The sequence below is a fragment of the Onychomys torridus genome, chromosome 10, assembly GCF_903995425.1.
Source record: "Onychomys torridus chromosome 10, mOncTor1.1, whole genome shotgun sequence".
NCBI classification, from domain to species: domain Eukaryota; kingdom Metazoa; phylum Chordata; class Mammalia; order Rodentia; family Cricetidae; genus Onychomys; species Onychomys torridus.
Window position 1 is genome coordinate 69,566,767 of NC_050452.1, and position 24,824 is coordinate 69,591,590.

The following is a 24,824-nucleotide window of genomic DNA, read 5'->3' on the forward strand; positions in this document are numbered from 1 at the left end:
TTCCAACTCAGGGTTGCAGCATGGCCTGGTAAATTAAGGTACATAAGGGGGCAGGGAGAAATGGGATCCCAGAGTTCTCAGCTCAATGAGATGTACTTTGCTGTAGTTTTATGACTTCAATAGGCTGTCCATAACAGCTGCAAGATGGCAGGGCTGCTGTAACAAAGCAGGAGGGATGGCCCATGCAGTCAGCAGCTGCAGGATGAGCATCAGGAACACAGCTGAGATTCACATCTACAAACAGCTTTCAGTACAAACAAAGGCCCCTTCTCACTCACAATAAAAGATAAGAAATCACAGAAACCAGGGAAGCAACAGGATGAGCTCTTGCTTTATGGATTAAGTGTGACTTCAAGCCACCCTCATTTGGCTGTGTAATAAAACTGTTGCTGTGTTGAGCTGTTGCTCACTAATGGGTTTGAGTGAGAGTATTCCAGGACATGTGGGGAACTGTGAAGAATCAAGCTGTAAGGAAATAGAGCTATGAGCTACATGACAGGTGCTCATGGGACCTTCTTTATAGGCCTAGAAAGTAGGCACTATTGTGTATATTTTATTGAAAAGCCCAACAATGCCCACAAGCCCAGAAGCTTGTACAAGGTCTCAAAAGAGGCAAGAGACAAAGGCAGCTCTTGTGAAATCAGAGCTATTATGCTGTAAAGAGAGATACACGGTAGTCACTCTATTCTGGCAGAGAACTCCTGCATGCATGGGGCATCAACAACAAATACACAGGCTTCTAGAAACATAGGCTTTCTCTCTGCACCATTCTCTTTACTTGCTGGAAAGTCTTCCCATCTAGAAATTTCCACCCACAACAGAATGACATAGTTATAAAGTACGTGCCCTTATTTGGTCCACAATGCAATGTAAATGTTTATCTTGTTCTCAGGAATATATTCTCAATTAGAAAACTAATTTTTTCTTTGGATTAAGATTCTTACAAACTGAATTTTATGTGGAAAATGCTCATAATTAGGATGAGGGAAAACAAAACAAAGCAAAATGACTGGATAGTGAGAGAGGGAATCCAAAACAATAAGTCAGGGAAGAGCGAATGCTTCAGATACTTTGTCATGTGCTTTGCTATGTTGTTTCATTTTGTAATCACAGAAATATTGGAAAATTTTTAGAAAATACCATCTACATTGTAATAATAAAGGAAGAAGAGCAGATTACTTAATTCATTTCCTAAACATCTAGGACAAATCAGCTATTTGGAATCTATTATTAACTGTAATTCTAAATCCCTTTATCAACCAAGAGCTTGCACATCCAACTTTAAAATAAAGCAGGGGTCTGTCTCACCTCTGGAAGCTGAGAGCAAAGGTCAAAGATGGCTAAATCTCCATCTCCAGTGCCTGAGCCAATGGCTAATGCATGCAGGGATCCATCCCTACACACACTGATCAAATGCTTCACAAGCTGCACCTCTGTAAGCCAGTATTCTAGAAATAGACATTGCTAGTGCTTCAAATTCAATTATACAGATAGACTCCAGCATAGAATGTGGATAGGCAATCTCTTGATTCAGCTCAGGCCTGCATGACCTGAAAGACAGACAGTCTGCCTTTAAAGTTAAAAATCAGAACATTTTGTACCAATAAATGCAGTATATTTGCACCAACCCTTGACACATACAAACACACCTCTCTTAGGTGGCTTTTGTCAATATTTAGTCTAAAAGGCTATATATGTAACAATGGAACAAATACTCGGTGCTCTTAAAGGCCCATCAGCCAAGCTACAAACACATTTTTCTGGTACAGTGAAGAAGAAAACACTGTTCTCTCTCTCTCTCTCTCTCTCTCTCTCTCTCTCTCTCTCTCTCTCTCTCTCTCTCTCCCTCCCTCCCTCCCTCCCTCCCTCTCTCTCTCTCTCTCTCTCTCTCTCTCTCTCACACACACACACACACACACACACACACACACACAGAGAGAGAGAGAGAGAGAGAGAGAGAGAGAGAGAGTTGCAAACCTTAACAGCAAAATAGAAAAAGTAATGTAGATATCCACGTATGTTTCAGACCTTAGAGCACTGATAAAGGAGTATGGAAATAGGCATAAATGATTCTTTATCCATGTGAAACAGTCACCAACTGCAGTTTGAGTGTGAGACTTATTAGATTGGAGATGAGAAAAGGGCAAAGAAATGTTAGAGGGGCCCCAGAAATATAGAGCAAGTCTCAGAGAAGGCACTATTTGCACTTTGTATACACGACAAACCTCTTTTTGTTGCAAATAACATACAGTAAATGAGCTGAGTTACCTACAAGTGGGCAACACATTATGGGAATAGAAGGCATGTCAGTAGTGCCCTCCAGAATGCATATGCTCAGATGCAATGACATACGCTGGCTGAGGTTCTGTGGGTATAAAAAGGCAAATTTATAACAGGAGCATGTGCCTATTCTTGTGAAAACCGACTATAGCCCTTTAAGGATGAAAGGGGTTCAAAACAGTTATCAGCAAGGGTGCACTGATGGCCTCTGATAATGAGGAGGGGTTTAAATATTCAAGGATTTGCATTATCCTTTGGATAACCAATGACTGGAGTGCTTTGCTCCCAGGCTGTCTGGCTCCAGTCTGTGCCTTTAATCACTGGCTACCATTATTCTAAATGACCCAAACCAATATGCCTCAGGTTCTCATTTTCAGATCTTAAAATAGAGGAATAGTGTGGCTTAGTTGGTCCATAAGTTCTATTCTGTGTTGGTAACTTTTGCATGTCTGTGACCATAATAGCTGATGAAAGGAAGGTTTATTTTGGTACTGACTTCAGAAATATTCCTGTGCCCCATGATGAGGATGGCATGGAAGCAGAATTCTCTCAATCAGTAGTGGTGGGAGGGACAGTTATTCACATGGCATTATACAAAGAAGCAGCTAGGCTCTATGTGTAGCATTATGTCCAGGTACCCAGGACACACAGTGATAGCATGGTGCCAGCTCAAACAGTGTGGGCATTTTTTCTCCTATACCTTGCAAACTTGCAATGCATGTGCAATCTCTCTTGGGCAAGTTCTACTTGGTGCCTCAGCTTTCCTCAGCAGTCATGCCAAGATGCCAAAAACATCAACATCCTGAAGCCCATTTCAACTTGGGTTTCGATTCCCTAGCTCTGGGTGCAGAGCCAGCTTAGGGCCTAAATGCAGTGACTATCACAAGACTCCATACTGTCTGACCTCATTGACATTTTCCCTCAACTTTAGTATATGCCCCAGGACCCTATAAGTTGCATTCTGTGTGCCTAGAAAACCATCGTCATGTACACAACTCTAAGTAGTGCTATCAGCTTGAAAAGTCCCTGTTGACCCTTGGACCATGGCGCCATTGGACTCTGAGTGCCTGGGTAGCTAAGCCTTGGAAACATTTTTCCCTATGCACTCTGTAGCTCCCAGCTTTTAAATGAAAGCTTTCTCAAATGTGTTTGTATTTTTATACCCTGGAGCCTTTAATGGATGGGGTCTTGCCTTGAATGTGTCTGCTGTCATCTCCCAGTGCAAAGTGCCTGGCTTTTCTTTAATTGTATTAATCACTTTAATAATTATAACTCCTTAGCCTGCAACTAAATATACTTCTTTCTCCCCAACTGGACATTTTCCAATCCTTCTGCTCTGCATTTTCCTCCCAGTTCTTACTATGGAACTAGCTAAAACAACAAGCAAATGTCCACCACAGCCTGAATACTATGCTGTCTCAAAATTTCTTCCACCAAATTTGTATGGGTTCATGATTTTAGAGGGCTTTCAATCCATTGTGGTAAATCCATCACAGTACTCATCTACGGCAGTGGGAATTTCAGCAGCTGTTTGCTTGAGGCCACCCAGAAAGCAGAAACTGTGTGGCTGGACCAAGGGGTAGGCATAACCTTTGAAGGCATGTTCCTAATGGCCTTCTCCCAGCTATGTCCTACCTAGTAAAGACTCCACAGCCTATCAGGACAGCACAACCTACTGATGAATGTGTCTCCAAAATATGAGCCTCCATGGGACATTTCAGATTCAAATCATAACACCTGAGCCCCCCTAAGGATAGATTATATAGTAAGTGTGTGACATAAGTAAACCAGCTTGTGCAGCTTCAGTTTGAGTAAAGAGTTCTTAGAAAGAAGGTCATAGTGGACTTCCAAAAGCACACTGCCTGTCCTATCATAGAATAATATCAGTCATTTAGATATCTTATGGTCTACTCTGTGGGAGTAAGTCATGGAGATCTGTTGCCCAATCTCCTTTCCAGAGACAACCTGCTACAAGGACTAAAGCTGGCGACTCCAGCTAATCACTGTGAGATCAGCCATAGGTATCATCACGGGGTCACAACCCCTGCTGTTCTATTAAAATCAAGGAGTATGGATTGCCAGGATTGTAGGAAATGGGCCACTCAGCCAATGTGGGATCTTTGATTTGGTCTGGACTACCAATCACAGACCAAGGTTCCCTCAAAGCTATGATGCCATCTAAGGCTAATCCTACCTCTGTGTCAAGTGTACATTTAACTGCATGTGACTATGCCTTCACAAAGGATATGAGTGGACATATCCCTAAACAATGCTGAGTGTGGACATTGAAATAGTATTAACTCCTAGACTAACAAAGTATCTCAATGATCTTGGGGACACTGATGTACTTCCCAAAATATGGTAACAGCCATATTATTCATCTTCTGGCTCTCAGTCTTTAGGGATTATTTTACCTACAGAACACTACCTTGCCCAAATTTGTTCACCATTCCATGATGAGTTATAACAAAAGACTGATAAAATAAGAAACCTAAAGGTCTGGTCACCTCTTTCCAAATCTGAACAATTGTAAAGGCCATTCTAGCCCCATCTGGACCTATATCTGCAACTCAAGGCATCTCTCTCTCTCTCTCTTCCTCTCTCTCTCTCTCTCTCTCTCTCTCTCTCTCTCTCTCTCTCTCTCAACCTCTCCCTCTCCCCCCCACCCCCAAATTCTCTGTTCAGGGCTACACAGCCACCACTCTCAGGGTTACTCTGTAATAAACACCATGTCCTTAACCTGCACCTTAGTATCTATTTCCTGAAAAGCTGGTCTGAAGCATCCTGTGTCTATAGATGTGAAGTCTACCTTGAGCAGAATCTAAGGAGAAATTTTTAATTAGACATTTTAAATATATTCCCCTCATTGCAGAGAAACAAGGGCAGAGCTTCAGAGCTCTGGAAACAATAAGAAGCCACCTTTGCTTCATCAGGAGCCAGCAGGAGACTTTCACCGGAGTGTGCAAGATGATACAAACTCCTGAGCAAGGCCGCCAAGAAACAGGTGAAAACAAAGACCATGAGCAGGCACCAGCATGGAGACAATCGGATACCCAGCAGTAGTTTCAGGAACTGCAATCAAACATGCAGTGGCTAAAGATGGACAAACGCAACACATGCATGACATACTCTGCATGGTGAGAAACATCAGACATGTCTTTTTATCTTTTCTGATCTCAATTTGCATTTGCATTTTATGATCCTAGAGACCTATTTCAGCACCCCAGGGAAGCAGCCATGGCATTGTTTTGTAACGACCTGTTTCTTTTCCTGTTCTTTCCTACCTTTTCTTAAGGCCATGGGAGAAATGCTCATTAATAAATAAAGGGGAAATTTCTAGTCCCTGAATCCCAAGCAGAGACATGTGGTCAGAGACTTCAACTGAGTAAAGAAATGACATCTCTTCTGATGCCATCCCTAAAACCAGGATACAGACCCAACAAAGTTTCCTCAACAAGAAGCATCCTTGTAGGCTAGTGAGATGGCTCTGCAGTCAATGACACTTGCTTCTCTTCTAAAGTTCAGTTTTGTTCTGAGTTCAGTTCTCAGCACCCACACTTGTTGGCTCACAATTGCCTGTGACTCCAGATCTAGGTAGATCTATCACCTCTTACCTCCTTAAGCACCTGTACACACACACAAACAGGCAGACACAAACACTTCTTTTAATTAAGAATTTTTTTTATTTTACATACCAATCACAGATCCCCCTCTCTTCCCTCCTCCTACTCCCCCGCCCCCTGCCTTCCTCTCCAACCCAACCCCTCATCCCCTCCTCAGACACATAAGGCCTCCCATGGGGAGTCAGCAGAGTATGGTACATTCAGTTGAGGCAGGTCCAAGCCCCAACCCACCCCACCCACCACCCCCGCTCAAGGCTGTGCAAGGTGTCCTACCATAGGTAGTGGACTCCAAAAAGCCAGTTCATGCACCAGGCATGTATCCTGATCCTACTATCAGGGGGCCCCTTAAGCAGACCAAGCTACACAATTGTCTCACTTATGCAGAGGGCCTAGTCCAGTCCCATGAAGGCTCCACAGTTGTCAAACTAAAGTTCATGAGTTCCCACAAGTTTGGTTTGGTTGTCTCTGTAGGTTTCCCCATCATGATCTTGATGCCCATTGCTCATAGAATCCTTCTTCTCTCTCTTTGACTGGACTCCTGGAGCTCTGCCTGGTGTTTGGCTGTGGATTTCTGCATCTGCTTCCATCAGTTACTGGATGAAGGCTTTATGATGAAGGTTAGGGTATTCACCAATCTGATTGCTGGGGTAAGCCAGTTCAAGCACCCCCTCCACTATTGCTGGAGTCATCCTTGTGGATTGCTGAGAATTTATGTAGTACCCAGTTTCTCTCTATCCCCATGATGTCTCCCTCTATCATGGTATCTCCTTTATTGCTCTCCCACTCCATCCTTGTTCCACCTCAACCATCCCATTCCCTTATGTTCTTATCCCCCAATCTCCTAGTATCCATTGTCCCCCTCATCCCCAGTTTACTCGTGAAGATCTCATCTATTTCTTCTTCCCAGGGTGGCCCATGCATCCCTCATAGGGTCCTTCTTATTAGCTAGCTTCCCTGGAGCTGGGGGTTGTAGTCTGGTTATCCTTTGATTTATATCTAGTATCCACTTACAAGTGAGTACATACCATATTTGTCCTTCTGAGTCTGGGTTACCTCACTAAGAATGATATTTTCTAGTTCTAACCATTTGCCTGCAAATTTCATAATGTCATTTTTTTTTACTGCTGAGTAGTAGTACTCCATTGTGTATATGCACCACATTTTTTTAATCCATTCTTTGGTTGAGGGGCATCTAGGTTCTTTCCAGGTTCTGGCTATTACAAATAATGTTGTTATGAACATAGTTGAGCAAATGTCCTTGTGGTATGATTGAGCATCCTTTGGGTATATGCCCAGGAGTGGTATAGCTGGATCATTGAGGTAGATTGATTCCAAATTTTGTAAGAAATCACCATACTGATTTCTAAGTGGCTGTACAAGTTTGCACTTCCACCAACAGTGGAAGAGTGTTCCCCTTGCTCCACATCCTCTCCAACATAAGCTGTCATCAATCTTTTTGATCTCAGCCATTTTGACAATTGGAAGATAGTATCTCACAGTCATTTTGATTTACATTTTCCTGGTGACTAAAGATGTTAAACATTTCCTTAAATGTCTTTTGACCATTTGAGATTCTTCAGTTGAGAATTCTTTATTTAGCTCTGTAACCCATTTTTTAATTGGATTGTTTGATATTTTGATGTCTAGTTTCTTGAATTCTTTATATATTTTGGAGATTGACCCTCTTAGATACAAACATGTATAAATAGTTAAAATAAAAAAAAACTTTTAAAATAAATGTCATTCTTCAAAGAAGAAGAGGAAGAGGAGAGGAGAAGAAGCAGGGATGGAGAGAAGAGGGGAGAAGGAGTGGGGAGGAAGAGGAGGAAGCAGCAGTATCTTTGGGGGAAATTCTTCAGAGAGGCTCTGTCTCAGCTGAGCTGCCTGGGCTCTGAGTTTCTGAGCAGCTCAGGTCCCTACAATCATACATGATGCCACCTTCCTGTGAGACATACCAACTCAAAGCTAGAGAGTAGCAAGATGTCACTGGCAACTTCTTAGAAAAACAAATGTCATTTCAGACCCTGGTGCTGAGTAAGAATGCCTAGCCTGTGTTCCTTGTTCTATCTTGCTGAATCTAGAACTAGAAACAAGTGAGGTGGCTGTGGAAGGAGAAGTTATGGTTATTCTCCTTGTTAAGTGGAGGTCACTTAGGAGTACATTCCTGGGTGCCAGTAGGCTGTGTCAGACAAGTTTCACTGGGGGGGGGGGGAGAGACACACACTGAATGTGAATGGCATCACCCTAAAATTGGTTTCCTGTACTGAATAGACAGGAAAGAAGAAAGAATCAGTAAAGGACCAGCTTCTATATTTCTTCCTACTTTCAGCCACCATCCCATCCCACCATCACGAGGTAAAAACTTTTATCTACCCTCCAACTATGAGGCAAAATAAGTCCTTACTTACTTCAGTTGCTTTTATCGGGGTATTTTTGTCAAAGCACCAGGAAAAGAAACTAGTAAATGAGAGATAGGTGAGACTCATGCAGTATTTAAGAATGAGTTGTAAGAATGAGTTAGAGAAGGGCAAGTATCTCCCATGACAGAGAAGACAATGGACACCAAGAAGGTGATGACTGGATTAAACTAAGTCTAAAGAAAAGTGTGAGTGGCAGAGAGAGAGGAAGAATATGTAAGATTTCAAGCTCTGGCAGGTGGCCTACAGAAACAGATGTTTTTGAACATGGGGCTTTGGTTACTCATCACACCAAAGCCATGTCCATGTTTCTATTTCTCAATCCCATTCCGTGAGGTTGAAAGTCTCTTGTGGTTCTTAGAAATTAGGACTATGGCTGGGTGTGATGGTATATAATTGTAACACCAGCACTCAGGAGTTGGAGGCAGGAGAACCAATGACTTTGAGGAAAGCTGAAATACACACACAAACAACAATAACAATGACAAAAAAAAAAAACCTGGGGCTTTGGAATCAGATGCCCACAAGCTCTTCTATTCTACCACACTAGCTGGGTAACTTTATATAAGACAACAGATTTCTCAACTCCACAACATCCCCAATTATGTAAATATGTAAAAGTGGACTAAATACTGAGAATTTAGCAGTGGGAACTAAAAGGAGTGTTATACGTAGGGACTTAGACTAATGCCTGGTACATTGGAATTCCTAATTATCCACCTATCCTCTGCCATCTTCCTCCTATCTCCTTCAAAGGTACTTATGTGGCTGGAGAGAAGGCTCAGAGATTAGGAGCCTTTACTGTTCTTGAAGAGGACCCAAGTTCAATTCCCAGCATCCATGTCAGGCAGCTCCCAAATGTCTATAACTGAAGCTCTGGGAATCCACTACTTTCTTGTGGCCCCTGCAGGCTCCTGCACTCATGTGCACATACTCACACAGAGATACACAAATACAAAAACTTAAAACTAAAAATGAATCTTAAAGAGGTATTTATCTGCTTGATTGATTTTCCTATTATCCATAGAAACCGTGTGAAAGTGCCCCAGAGAGATTGCCTCATCATCTTGAAAACAATTGAGTTTTTCTGACTACTTTCTCTGTCATAGTTAGGACTTCTATTGCTGTCATAAAATACTGTCACCAAAAGCAGCTTGGGGAAGAAAGGATTTACTTCAGCTTATAACTCTAAGGTCATACTCTATCACTGAGGAAAGTCATGGCAGGTACTCAGGGCAAACATCTGGAGGCAAGAACTGAAGCAGAGGCCATAGAGGAACACTGCTTACTGGTTTGCACCTCATGGCTTACTCAGCCTACTTTCTTATACAATTTGGGACTGTTTTTGCACATGGGTGGAACACCACCCTCCCCATAGACTAGGCCCATGCATGTCAATAATTAACCAAGACAGTGCCCTTCAGACTTGCCTACAGGCAATCTTATTGAAGCATTTTTCTCACTTAAATATAGTGGGTGGTTGTTTGGGCCATGCCCTGAAGCACCGCCCCTAGTGAGGCAGCAGGTAGCTGCTGGGTACCTGTCTCTTGAGTGTGGCACCAGGTGTCCTTAAGATACATGTATGTACTCTCTCTACCTCATGAATTGTGGATGCTGAGACAGACCAGGGCAGAGCTCAGATCCTGCCTCACCCTTCCAGGATCCTGCTACAATCCTTTATTTCTGTCTTGTGACTTAACTCCCAGATAACTTCCTTTGATCATTAAGCTGATTCTGTGGATTGATAGCAATTTCATCACATTACTTGAGAGTTCTTCTTGCCAAATGACTGTGACTTGCATCAATTTAACAAAAATCTAAGCAGGATGATTACCAGTCTACTTCAACATGAGTCAAGTATCCTGACTACTTGTGGTAGTTGGGTAAGCCCCTAGACCCTGTTGAACTTAACATACCAATTTAGGAGTAACTTAGTACTGAAACCTCTTCAGATTCGAAAGCCTCTGGTTATATTTTCCCTACTTACTTTGTCACATGGATTAGTCATCAATGAATTGATATTCAGTAAAATGCTGCAACTTCATCTGTAGAAAGACTCAAACTTCACAACTCCTGCTTTACACCACCCAAAACCTAATTCTATGGTGTCTTCAGCAGGGTAGCTGACTAGACTCAGTGTTTCACTCTCCATTCACTCTTGTCTGTAGTCCAAATAGCACTTAGTTGGACCAGCCTCAGACAGCCCTTCTCCCATGACTGGAGACATTGCAATCTTCTCAAGTCCAGGAAAAGCACCGTAGTGTGGAAATATTGGGAACCACAGACAGGAAGCCATTTACCAGAAACATTTGCAGGCCCTCATTCCTCAAGGCCTGCAAATCACTTCTGTGTGGAGGCCAGTTTAATCCTCTAGAAGAACCCATTTCATGGGGAAAGGATGGAGGAGGGATGGATCCGAGCACCCTGGGCTTTCACTCATCCCAGTTGTAATTTGTTTCCATCCCTTATTCCTTTCTTTGTGATGTATTTTGAAAAATGACTTGAGGAGTTAAGCATTTGAAAACTCTGCCCTGGAGACTGTTTCGACAGTCACAGTCCTCAGGACAAACACAGGCAGCAGCTACTTGGATTATGCACTGTCACGAACAAAAGCCCATAGACCTCAGGATAACAGGAAACCTTGCCCTTTAATAAGTCAAAGAGCACAGCCTGAGAGACAGGACATCTGGTCATAACACATACATTTTTTCCACTACATCTCAGTGACTTCTTTGAAATTTTGTAATAACAGAAAATTCTGGATTTTATAGAAATACATTTTCCCAAGCTTATTTGAGATTAATTCAACTTCTAAGGAACTCCATCTCTAATAATAATGATGACGATTTCATGCAATCCCTTTGTGCTAGACATTATGCCCTGCACTTACCATAAATTGGTTCATTTAGTTCTATTTAATCTATCACCAAAATGCATCAGAAGAGTGCCATTACTGGAACTGGACCCCCTTTACCAGATGAGGAAAATGAGACTCAGAGAGGTTGAGATGTATGCAAAGTTAAATAGCAGTTAGTGATTGACCCAAGAGTTGATTTTGCACAGTCTGACTAATTAAAGCCTACTCTATGTGAGATGAAGGCAGCTGAGTTGAACTGCTGGGGCCTGTGAGATGCACAGGACACAATTCCTATACTCATGCCTGGCACCCGTGGTCACACGACCTCTAAAATAAGGGTTAGCATAAAGGGAACTGTATGGCCATGATAAATTTTCATATGCAAAGCGGTGTGTTCAGAAATGAAAATTTATTTGGAATTAGTTTTACACAGGGTCAGAGTTCTTAAGGAAGTGCGTAAAACTGTACTGCATACCAAATCTTTCAGAAGATAATTCATGCTAGCCTGAGAGAGGTTATTGAGAAAAATCACAGTGAATACACCCCATGACAAAGGTAATGCATAAATCACCATGGTCATAAAGGGAGAGGAATATTATTCTGGAAAACTAGCCCTTGCCCTTGACAGTGAGCTTCACGCCAAGGCCTCTCTGGAAGTTGAGGGACAAAATATGAATATTAAAGGAAGGCAGGAGTTATTCTGGAAGATCCACAGTTTATAAATGCAGCAAATTGTCTATCAAGTGTCCACAGTTCCTGAAAGCATAAAATTCAAGCCTTAGCCTTAGTCCTCTGCTGTTAAAAGGACACAGACAAGAAGCTGTGGAGAAAAACCGGTAGAGTCTGATGCATTATCTGATCTCAACCCCCATGCTTATTATCAGTCATGCCTTGGTAGAACACTAGTGTGTGGGGTTTGTGTTCTCAGAGGACTGGTGATATAATCTTAAAAGCATCATGCAAAAGAGAAAAGGCAAACTGAACAGATGTTGCCAAGAGAGACTCCTAGAGGTGAGTCACAGCCAGGCAGTTAGGCGTGCTGTGTTCTTTCCAGGAAGAACCCTGTAAACAGGCTTCCATTGCACATGAGGTGAAACACAACCCTCCAGAGAGACATTGTCAGCATCATAAAATCTAATCTCCCGCACCAGGGCCCAGGAGACCTGTGTTGCCTGTTCGTGCAGCATGGAGGTGGAGAGGAGACAGAGGCATGATTCTATACCAGCTCTGCCTGGTGTGATATGTTTTCCTTGTGCTGAATCAGCTGCTGGACACCAGTGTAGAAAACAGACTCACCATGAACCACTGGTCATTTACAGAGATGGATGAGGAGAAACAGCAGTAGGGACATAGAGAAGTCTTGGGCTAGTCCTGTGGGCTTTATAAGCCTTTGAGGGACACTGTTCTCAGCCTGGGGAGCAGAGGGGGGAGGCTCATCCTTTCACTTGCTTTAATTGGTATATTTTAAGCATAGTGATAATTATCTCCTGGGGTTATTGTAAGCAAAAAGATAACTTGAGACATCTTTAACAAAGTCGATCTGTAAATTAAAAAGAACTATGCAATTATTGGCTGTGTTGTGCATCCTTTAGACATACGTTAAGACAAAAGCTGCCCACAAAATACATTTTCCCATGGAAAAACAAAAACAAAAAACAAAATTTCTATCTTGAAATGACAAGTCAGCACCACCCAAGGAGGGTTCTGATGAGTGGGTGAAACTTGGTTTGGAAAGCTGACATTTAGCCAGGCTCTGGCCTCAGGAGGGTACAGTAAGCTGACGTGTGAAATATTTGGAAGTGTGCCTGGTTGTAATGATGTCAGCAGAGGTTAGTTACAGTCAGCAAGCTCTTTAGCTTTCCTGGGCATTTATTCCTTGGGTATGAAATGTGGGCCAATGTGACTTCTACTTTGCAGGAGAATGAGGGAACACTAATTGATCATTGAGACTCCACATAAGAAGGGAAGCTGAATATTCATAAACTTACTATTAGTTCTAGGTTTTTTTGTTGTTGTTGAGATCTATGTTTTTTTAAACAAAAGTTAAAAGGAAAAAGCATATATTTATATTATAGATATATACTGTGTTATTTTTAGCAACATGAAATTGGTGCTAAATTAAGTGCTTAGCTTTGTGTTTAATTTTTCAGTTACATTTCTTTATTATGTATGTGGGGTGGGCACACACAAGGAGGTCAAAGGACACCTTGTACGAGTGCTTTATGCACCATATGGGTCCCTGGGATGGAATCAGGTTATCAGCAAGCACCTTGGCCTTGGGCTTCTTTTACAATGACACGATGATCTATTTTAATAAATAAGAAGACTGTTACAGAAGAGCCTGCGGGCTTCTTCATGTGATTGAACAGAGCCTCTGTGAAGTCAGTCCTGAGGATCAGAAATTCGGGTGCTGATAGCAGTGATAGAAAAAAAAAAACCATATTACATTTAAGAGAATCACTAAGACTTACCATGCATACACAGTCTATGCAGCTAGCCATGCAGAGGGCTGACCACTGCAGTTTGAGATCCTGCTTTATGTTTAGGGCCCTAATTTTACTTCTCCCAACACTTTAGCCCCATTGTTTACAACTGCCGCTGCAGGGGTGAAGCTCAACCTTCATTTAGCACCCTGTGTACAGTGGTGCAGGAGGGCAAACCTTCACTGTGAGGACAACACAGGGGCCCGCCATAGGGCCTGGGTTGGAATCTCTGCTAGGACTCTCATCTGGGGCATAATTTAAGAAACTTCTCTGAACTTCCATTTAAATTACTCAGATTGGAGCTTTCTCTGAGGTCTGAGTTAAATACACCAAGACCACAGGTGCACCTACTAAGTACACCTGCATGTAGTAGGCACTTTGCCTAATTTATCTCTGGCCTTTGCTTCCTCTGTGTCTCAGCTTTCATGAAAAATATATTTTGAAATGCCCTACTCCTACTAAAAGCACTTAGATTTGCGTAGACCTTAATACTTAAATTCTCTTGATATTTTAATGAGTATGTTGAGAGGGCTGTAGCTTTGCTCTAGCTAATCCTAAATCTGCAGCTGAAACATAATTCAGTAACTAAGCTCTTAGAATTGTAGTTCACAAATGTTTCCTAAGATGCGGCTTGTGTGGGGATGGCTGTCATGGAGATTGGCACCTTTGTTTTCAAAACTCTCAGGTTTTAATAAGAACACCAGGAGCAAAGCCGTCTATGCCCTAATTGCATCCCAAGTACCAAGAAATGGCTGATGGCTTCAAATGCCACCCCCACCCCACTACACCCCTTCTTTCCTCAGCATGAATGAGTGTAGGTATGTGTCCACTCAGAGACTAAACAAGATAATAACATGCCACAGGCAAGACATTCTGCTAAGTGCTATGTGAAGAGAAATAAACAGCCCAGGAGAAAAGCGACACAGTCAGCTTGAGAGCACATCAGAGTAGCTCTTTCAACATCAGAAAGGCTGGCGTTTAAACCCCACTTCCTCTGCTTCCTGCTGAAGTCGGTGTCTCCTTAAACCACCTTGCTTGGTTACCTGTGATGTGTGAAGACATACATCTGCTCCTCAGATAAGGCATGCCCATGCAGTGCTACCATGTCAAAAAACACTTTTTATTTTTTGTTTTATTTTGAATGTATGAGGTTTTTTTGTTTTTGTTTTGTTTTGCTTTGCTTTTGTCTGCACACATGTAGGTGCATCACATTGCCTGGTGTTTGTGGAGGTCAGAAGAGGGCATTGAGAAATTGTTGTTATAGATGATTGTAAGTCACCACGTGGGTGCTGGAAACTGAATCTAGGTACTATCCAAAAGCAACAAGTGCTCTTAAGCACTGAGCCATCTCTCCATCCCCAGCCTAAACTCTTAATCTATGCACCAGTCAGCAGGGACTACCATTAATGGCCCTAGCACTTCCTCTCAGAAGTGTTAAGAATAAAATGCTCTGTGGTTAACCAAAGGAGAAGTTGACAGACATTTCCTGTGAACAGCCACCTAGTAAACCAGTCAGCATCGTGGCCTGACAGGAATGTATCCGGACATTTCAGTCCCACTGATAGATGAAAGCTGCCATAGACAATATGTAAATGAGTGGCCACAATTGTTCCAAAACTACAAGACAGGAGGCAACCTTTTGGACAGAGTCTGACAACTTCTGCTCTGAATGGGAAAGGTGGGGTGCTTGCCTACAGAGCATGGATGGTGGTGTAATGAAATGACAGGTCTTAGCAGACAGCACAGCATAAACAGAGGGATGCAAATCTAGTACTTGTCTGAGCCTCTTCTCTCCAACTTAGTCTCTTCTGAGAAGACAGTCAGGGGCTATAGGTCACTTTCCATGGCTGGAAATGCAGAATACCAGAGCAGGGGCATTCTACAGCTCTCCATTTTCGTTGACTGAGAAGATAACTGGCATGTTACTTGCATGTTTTAAAGCACTTGGGTTGCAAAAAGAACTCTCCCAAAGCACAGGCAATGTAGTAAGGCAGTAATGCACTTAACTGGAGGAGCTAAGATGCAGGTAGCATTTCTAACTCTCTCTTGCAACACAGAGTCACAGACAAGAAAAGCAGAATGGGCAAGGAGGTCAAAATGAAAAGTAAACTTATGAGAGGTACAAATCAGCAGTTAGATGAAAATGGGTTGAACCATCTGTTAGTTTTAAATGCAGTGCTTTTCCTCTTCAAGGAAGGGTCACAAGGCATGGCAACACCCAATATCAGAGCTTTATTAGGAGGGGGTGAGAACAGAAGAGAGCATGGCCCGGCCTGTGGACGAGACACATGAGGAAAAGGGAGAGAGTAGGGAGGAGGAAAAAGCAGAAGAGAGGGGAGGAGTTGGTGTCTGGCTTTTCAAGGAATTTCCTGCACATGCACATGTGGGCTTACAGAGCTATGCCACACACGTGCAGATTGTGTGAGCATGCTGCTCACATTACATAAACATGCAGTGCACAGATGACGTAAGACCCCTTGCTTAGCTACTGAACTGCTCATGTGTAGTCATGCAGCTGGAAGAGTGACAGAATCCTAACACCATTCCTACATCTTTGTAATTCAAGGATCAGCACTTCAAACAGAAATTAGTATCGAGAGACACTGCTGTTTACTGTCTGTTATTTGGTCAACTAAGCACAGTAAAATGGGTAATAAGGAGGGACACTCATTGGTACTACTTAACAACTATCTAAGTCTGCCCATTTCATGCCTTTTTTTTTTCCTCTTCTGAGGCTGTTTTCATGTTCTTATTTTTTTGTCCTGTGCAGTATAAATATTTAAGTCTACAGGTGGGACTTAATCTTACCCCACTGCACTTTTTTTTTTTTTTCCTAGAAGCAGTTCTTGGCTTTGGTGTCTGCTGTATTTTCCAAAATGCCAACATTTTCTTTAAGTTCATCTTGTGCATTAGATGACTAAAACTTATGAAATCCCTCCCATGACAACCCCAAAATAAAATGTGTAGGATTTAGAATGGCCTGCAAGCATTTTGTTAAAAGGCCCACCTTGTAAGTCTAGTCCAGGAGTCTGAGGCAGAGAGCCTCTACAATGCTCCAAATTCTATCATGCTGCTGATTTGTCTGCTGACATTTCTACCTTCTGTTGGGGATGCCACAAAGAGATATCCCTTTCCCCCATCTGAACTGTGAACAAATAACAAAACAAAAACAAACACCCTTCCTTGGGTGTGCTGCTCTGGCAGGGTGGATGATACCAGATTATGGAGCCAGATGGATCTACTTCCTAGACTTGGTGTGTACGAGGCTAGACTCAGCCAGATCTCTCCTTCATTCAATTCACAGAACAAAGGCTTCCATCTGCTAAGCATGTACAGTTCCTCCTTACAAACATGTCAGGATGGTAAGGTCTCATCAACTATCAGGTCAGAGGGGCAGAGAGGGGACCAAAGTTGCACTCTAGGCTAGACCTCTGTCATAGGTTGAAGTTGATAGACATGGGGAAGATGATGAGGCAGCAACAGCTGTTACTGAAAATGCTTTGTTACTCTCAGTATCATTTGTCATCTGTCAAGGCTCAATACATCCATGCTGGTCTCAGACATGGAGAGCCCCACTGAAGTATTAGAAGACTTAACATCCTGATAAATCAACAGATGTATCGCCTAGAGACTCACATACAAATATTACCGTTTATCTCTCAATGTTGATTCCCCTCCTTGTTGAAGTAGGACTTCAGATCGTCCTCATTTTCCTCATTTGTTGTATGCATTTTTTCCAGGCTGTCCATAGAAGTGTTCTATCCATCATGCTTCCCTGCATTCTAGGGATGGTGACCATTAAGACTGAGCAGACATTAAGGAAGGGAATGGCTCAGCTGCCTTTAGCCTACCGGCTATGGGTGGGTTAAAACTTCTGTTGGCCTTTTCTGTGTCGAACACACAGATTGCAAGCCCAGGGCCACTTAGAGATCTTTGGCAACAGTTAACTCTGCAGCTCTCACACGATTGAGCCTGTATAACAATGAGTATTCAGAGACGGGCAATACCTAGGGGGCACTCACCAACCTAAGATAGAATGCCTGTGTGGCCTGGACAGGTGTCTCCATGACGGGTAAGGTGACCTGCTGACATCCTACACAACCTAAGTCAGAAGCTCATTTTTTTTAGTAAAAGTGTGGGGGGGGAACCTATAGATCCCTGGCCCCCATTTTGGGTAACTGTTGCCTTGCTTGCTGACCTTGACCTTGATATCCTCCCTATGCTAATTCCCTTTGAGATTCCACCCTCCTGAATGCTTAAGGGAAGCTCCTTGCCTTTGTATCCAGCAAATTGGGCGTTAACAGCTTAGATGCAAGATTGTAAAACATTAGGAGTGGGGGTGGGGATTTAGCTCAATGGTAAAGCACTTGCCTAGCAAGGGCAAGGCCTGGGGTTCAATCCTCAGCTCCAAAAAAATAAAATAAAATAAAATAAATATCAGAAGCATACTTCTGCCCTCTGGGGTTCTCCCTTTGTGCTGTAAGCCTGTATTTAAGACCTCCTCCCTCCTTCTATAAACTGCATTCAGCATTAAAAAAGAAGAAGAAGAAGAAGAAGAAGAAGAAGAAGAAGAAGAAGAAGAAGAAGAAGAAGAAGAAGAAGAAGAGATCAAGAACATGATGGGGAAACCCACAGCGACAGCTGACCGGTGCTAGTTGGAGCTCACTGACTCTGGACTGACAGCTCGGGAACCTGCGTGGGACTGAACTAGGCCTGCTGAATATGGGTGACAGTGGTGTGGCTTGATCTGTTTGTGGGGTCCCTGGCAGTAGCACCAGGACTTATCCCAGGTGTATGAACTGACTTTTTGGAGCCCATTCCCTATGATGGGATACCTTGCTCAGCCTTGATACAATGGGAAGGGGCTAGGCTCTCCTTCAACTTGGTATGCCAGACTTTGTTGACTACCATGGGAGGCCTTACCCAATCTGAGGAGTGGATGGGGGTAGAGTGGGAGGGAGGTGAGGAGGCAGGAGAAGGGGAGGGATGGGGAACTGGGATTGGTATGTAAAATGAAAAAAATTAATAAATAAATATATTTTTAAAAAAAGACTGAGCAGAAAAAATTGGAAATGTGTGGAATCTGTCAGCCTGGTGTGATGCAGTAAAGGAACTAGCTCTCTATTTGTTGTTCTCTTAGCCAGGTTTTTCAAGGGCTGCTGTTCCTATCCATAATGAACCATTCACAAAAATAGCACAAGGCCCCATTTGAAATGTGACTTTGTTAGAGGTAATGGTTATGTAACCACATCCCCATTGGATCTGCCATACCAGGTCCTGAAGACAGATGCAACCATGTATGATGTAGCAATACTACAGCTAAGAATGGCCAGGTATGTGCATATACAATATATGTAATATATATTTTGACCCCTGGAAATGGTGTACATGAAGGCAAGCCTGGCCTAAACTCTTCTGATTATTTTATTTTCTTGGACATGCTCCTCTGTTTTAAACAAGTTGCAACCATTCCCTTATAAGAGACCATATGTGCTGACTTTTTGTAGCCTACTACCTATGGTGGGACACCTTGCATAGACTTGATCCTGGGGGAGGGTCTTGGACTTGCCTCAACTAAATGTACCAGGCTCTGCTGCTGACTCTCCATGGGAGGCCTTACCTTGTCAGAGGAGGGAATTCGGGGTGGGCTGAGGGGGGGGGGGTGGAAGGCTGGGGGATGGGAGGAGGAAAGAGAGGGAGATCTGTGGTTGATATGTTAAATGAATAAAAAATTCCTTAAGAAAAGAAAAAAAAAAAAGAGAGACCACATGGGACTTCTGCTAATTGCTCCTAGGCAATGTATCAGACAAGTGAGGACCCAACTGTGATCCAGAAAGCTGGTTCTCAGCTGACCTGCCTTTGACCTCAGATGTGTCAGTAACACCTCCCCTCAACCTCCAAGGGATGAGCCAAATAAATCTACAAATATAAACTAACAAACGCCTGCTGTGCTAAACATTCAATTTTAGATTGACTAACACCTATAGATACTGCCCAGGGCTGTCCTGAAGACAAAAGTGAAACCATGTATGATGTAGTAATATTGCAGCTAAGAATGGCCATGAATGTACATATACAATGTATATACTGTGTATAAGATTATACTGTGTAGGGCTAACCAGCATGGCCATCCTTGTTTGGGTAAGTATAGCCTGTGATGTTCATGTGATGACAGAACCACCGAGAAGAGCATTCTCATGGTGCATCCATACCCTTACTTGTCACCTGTATTCCTTACTTCCTTCATATATATTGGTTTTTCGAGACAGGGTTTCCCTGAATAGCTTTGCAACTCGCTTGGTAGCCCAGGCTGGGCCTCGAACTAACAGAGATTCACCTGGCTCTGCCTCCCGAGTGCTGGGATTAAAGGCATGTGCCACCACTGCCAGGCTCATTTTATATCTTTTACATAAAGTAATCTAAGCTGATGCACCCTGCTTGAGAAACCCAACAGAAAGAGAAATTTTCAGGAGAAGAAGGAAGTGAAGGTATGACTGGGAAAAGAGAAAATGTTAGACTTTTAAATAAGCTCCCATCTGAAAACAGTTTTCCCTTAGACGGAAAACACACTTTCCCAAAACAAACTACATTCAAAATCAATTGAGATGCACATGAACACAGATTAAAATAGTTTGCTCTACTCTGGGGATTATTCCGAGATTGATGTAACACACAGACACACACAGACACACAGACACAGACACACACAGACACACAGACACACACACACACACACACACACACACACACACACACAGGAGTTTCAGGTGGCTAGCCCCATCTGGTCACAGGTCGCTAGAGAAGTCATGAGCAAATGCGCCCTGGAAGTTTCTGATTTATGTAGGAGGTTTAAAGCAAACAATTCACTGTTGTTGATTAAATCACTGCAAGTAGATTAAGTTCTGGTGGTGAAAGGGGTAAGGCAGTGCAATCCATTTCTGCTTCCCAAAGCACTTATGCACATGCATCTTAAGCCAAGGCAGACTCCAGATAAGCAGGCTCTGAACAGAATCAGGAACAAATTCGGAATCTTTGAAAAAAGCAAAGAACACTTCCACATGTGCTGTTTGTCTTTTTCATTTTATCTATCAAAAGTAAAAAATGAGATAAATTTTTCTGTCCACCAAATAATTTTCCAATGGTTTGTACAACATATTGGGTAGTAGGCAATTAACTGGTCTGGCCTCATCTTATTTAATAATTCATTTAGGAAATGTTTATTTCTCAATTATACTCTGATAATATTACTGCACTTTAATTGGTTTCCTATTGCGTAAAGAGTTTGTAAAAATAATTACAGCAATGCATTACCATTTATTAAAGTTGAGGAGAGCAGTGCCCTCCCTGGGACACTCTCAGCATTAGGACAGCATGGGTATGTGTGGCCACTGGTCATGGATCACCTGAGTTCATGCTCTAGCTTTCCCCTCACTAGGAAAACCATTCCTCGTCCATCCCCAGGCTTGTTCTCTAAAGAGATGTATTTATTTCACAGTCTCACTGTGTGTTGTTGAAATTAAACAAGCAAACACATACAAGGTGTTTAGAACATTCTCTGCCAATGTAGTAGTGATTGTGTGTAAGCTCTCACCATTTCCTGAATGGCATTCTCATCCCTCAATATCAAACACTTCACACCACTTTGTAAGCATTAACTATATCTTATTCTTTCTCATTTCAGTATCATGGTGGAGGGTATGCATTCACATGCTTGTATATACACCCTAGATGAGTTTAAAACTGAGACTATGTCAGTGAAATAATCTGCCCAAGAACACTTTACTAGGAAAGGAAAAGGTTATATCTGGGTCCATCACACCTCAAAACATATACTTACTCCATATATACTGCCTTACCCATTGATTTTCAAAGTGAGCATGCATTTACTCTTTAACCCCCTCCTAGACTTCTCTATTTACTAGTATTCTCAGACTAGTGAGGGATATATACAAGGCTTTTTTCAGGAAAGATGACCCTGGCATGTTTTTCAATCATTTGCTCTTATGTCAGAAAACCCAATGACTTATACTTCAGATTCTTGGATTTATGTTCTTTTCCAAGGCTCAAAGCTATACTAACTTGAAACTTAAATAATTAAATCTTACCCTCATCAGAGAAATAATGCCTATCCAATGGATCTTGCTCAAAGATGAGTAAACCAATCAGACATTAGCACAGCATTTGGTAGAGAGTAAGCCCAAGAAAGTGCTAGCATGAGTTATTGTTAAATGGTACCCTTCTGACTCCATGTGGGGACCCCTGAAGTCCACAACAATAGGTGTCACTCAGCCATGTCCAAAGTAAAGGTGAAATTTTATTTACTACAAAATAATACAAGTGAGGTGGACCATGGCTCATCTCCAAGGTGTAAAGAACTTAAGTTGAAGATAAATGAGAAATATAAAAGCATTTAAAAGCATAAACTGGTTGCTCTCCCATAGCCACCTTCCAAAACCACCTGGAGAAGGGATTCTTGCTCCTTATCTCAAACAAGAGACTTTAATGGGGCCCTAAATGCCTGGAGTTGTGTGTGTTATAGTTTAGGGAGCATGTGACCTTTGGTTGGGAAAGATGATAGTTGAGGTAACTGTGCTAAGAGCTGCCTACCTCAAATAGCCTAGCAGAAGATAAAGGAGGAATGCCAATCAAAAACAAAGAAGAGTTTTCCAGGACCAGTTAGAACCCATAAAGAGAAAGCCAGCCTGGAGTCTATAAGGGATGGATATCTTGGAAGCTCCAGATGGAGGAGTACAGTTTGGAGGGCCAGCCATAGAAGTAGGCAGATACCTTCTGCTAAGGTCACTATGCTAGAAGTGTCTATTGGGAAGACCTAAATTATGTTTCCAAACTCTGTCTTCTAAATGGCCCCTTGTAGAAAGACCTTGTCCTGTGTAATATGAATACCAGTCACACTCACAGGCCATGTTAGCTCTTCCATGGAGTCTGAACAAATATCTGAACAGAAAGACAGGAGAAGCAGAATAACAGGGAAGAATATAAAGATGTCCCTTGACTATGGCAGTGCAGACTTCCAAGCTTCCATCTGTCTCAGAGCAAGAGAGAGGTTCTATGCTAGTTTGTCAACTTGACACAAACTGAAGTCATTTAGAAAAAGAGAACCTCAACTGAGGAATCACTTCTACCAGACTGGCCTGTGGGAAAACCCATGGTTCATTTCTTGATTAATGCCTGATATGGGAGGACCCAGTCCCCTGTGGTGATGTCACCTGTGAGCAGATGGTCTTTGGCTGTATAAGAAAGGTAGCTGAGAAATTAATGGGAAGAAATCAGTAAGCAACTTTCCTCTATGTTTTCTGCCTCTGCTCTTGCTTCAGTTCAGACCCCAATTTCCCTCAAAGATATACTGTGATTACAACATGTAAACCAAATAAACTGACACTCACAAAGTTGCTTTTGGTCATGGTGTTTATCACAGAAATAGAAAGCAAACTAGAACAGGATACAACCTTGAATGCAATTTGAATTCTGAGGATCGCACTAGTTTGGACATTTATATTTCTTACAAGAGTCTATACTTGTAAGCAGACAAACCCTAATGCCTGCTGAGGCTGTTCTAGATCCAGCACATCATTGGAAAGAACTCACATGTGTATGGGAAGAGAGGCAAAGAATTTCCAAGTCCCAGCATTAGTCAATTTTCTTCAGTATGAAAGTGTGGTGACTAGTCTCCCTTGAAAACACAAGAAAATATTCAGCATGCACAGATCACATTTTGCCACTTTCCTCATGAGAGGAAGCTTTTCAGATGACAAACTTTCTCACTCACTAAAGAGAAAAATCTTGCCTGGAACACTATATAAAGTGACACCATGACTACTCCATGGTATTTGTAAGGGGACAGTTTATAGTCTAGATAGAAGAGAGAGAACATCCAGAGGCATCTAAAAGAGTACAGAGAAGAGAGAGAAAGCAGTAGACTGAACTTGGCCAGCAAAGAGAGGAGGAAGAGGGAGAGACCAATAAGAAGACAAAGAGGGCACCAAGAGAGGATGAAAGAGAGAGTACAGCTAATTTAGCAGGCTTATAAGGAGAACTAAGGAGCTTGGTGAAGGAATCCCATGAGTCAGAGAAGTTTAGGGTATGGGGGAGGTGAGAAGAGCTGAGAAGGATCAAGATGCTAACATAGACTCTGAAATGTGTAAGAGGCACTTGTGACCCTAAGGGAGCTTGTAAGCCAGCATGTCCCTTGGTATGATAATAGGCACCACAGATAATCATTTGTCCCTTAGGCCAGTGATGAGAGAAATGGTATTTTTGGTAAAGGGGACCCTGCTTAACATATTCCTGAGGAATGCTGGCTTTTATCTAACCACCAGAATTTGGGGAAATGGAGTTTCCTTTGGATCTGGCAGACACTACTGGCCCATCTATCTTGGAGATGCCTTCCTTGAACCTATAAAATATTCTAGATTTGTGAATTCTCTTCCAAGCCACATTTTGCTGTCAAGGTCAGTCCCACAATCAGTAGTGTAAATCTGGTCCCCATATATTTGTTTCCTGTCTTGTTACTCAAATTCTTCTGAGTTCAGATGGGGGTAGAAAGTAACAACACTGGATCACCTAAGTATGAGGAGTGAAATGGCAAAAACTAGGGATGTGTCCTTGAAAGTACACAATGAGAGAGTAAGCACATTACCACTATGACTCACACAGCATTGGTGCTGTGTAGTTGGAGATCTCTCCAGGTGCCACCAAGCCCCCGTGGTCCCACCACCCATGTATAAAATAATCACTCAGACGCTTATATTACTTATAATCTGTATGGCCGTGGCAAGCTTCTTGTTATCTACTTCTTCTATCTTAAATTAACCCATTTCTATTTATCTATAACTTGTGCCACGTGGCTCATGGCTTACCTGTACATCTCGCTTGTCGTGGCAGCTGGCAGCTCTCTCCACCTCCACCTTCCACTTCCCAGACTTCTCTGTTTGCCCCACCCATACTTCCTGCCTGGCTACTGGCCAATCAGTGTTTTATTTTAACCAGTCAGAGCAACACATTTGACATACTTGAACATCCCACAGCACTGCTGTGGGAGTCTGTGCTGTCTATGTCTGCCATCTCTATCTTACTTCTTGATTCAGTGGAATGGCTTACTGCTCTGTGAAGTCTTCCCTCCACTCAGTCTATGCAATACCTTCCC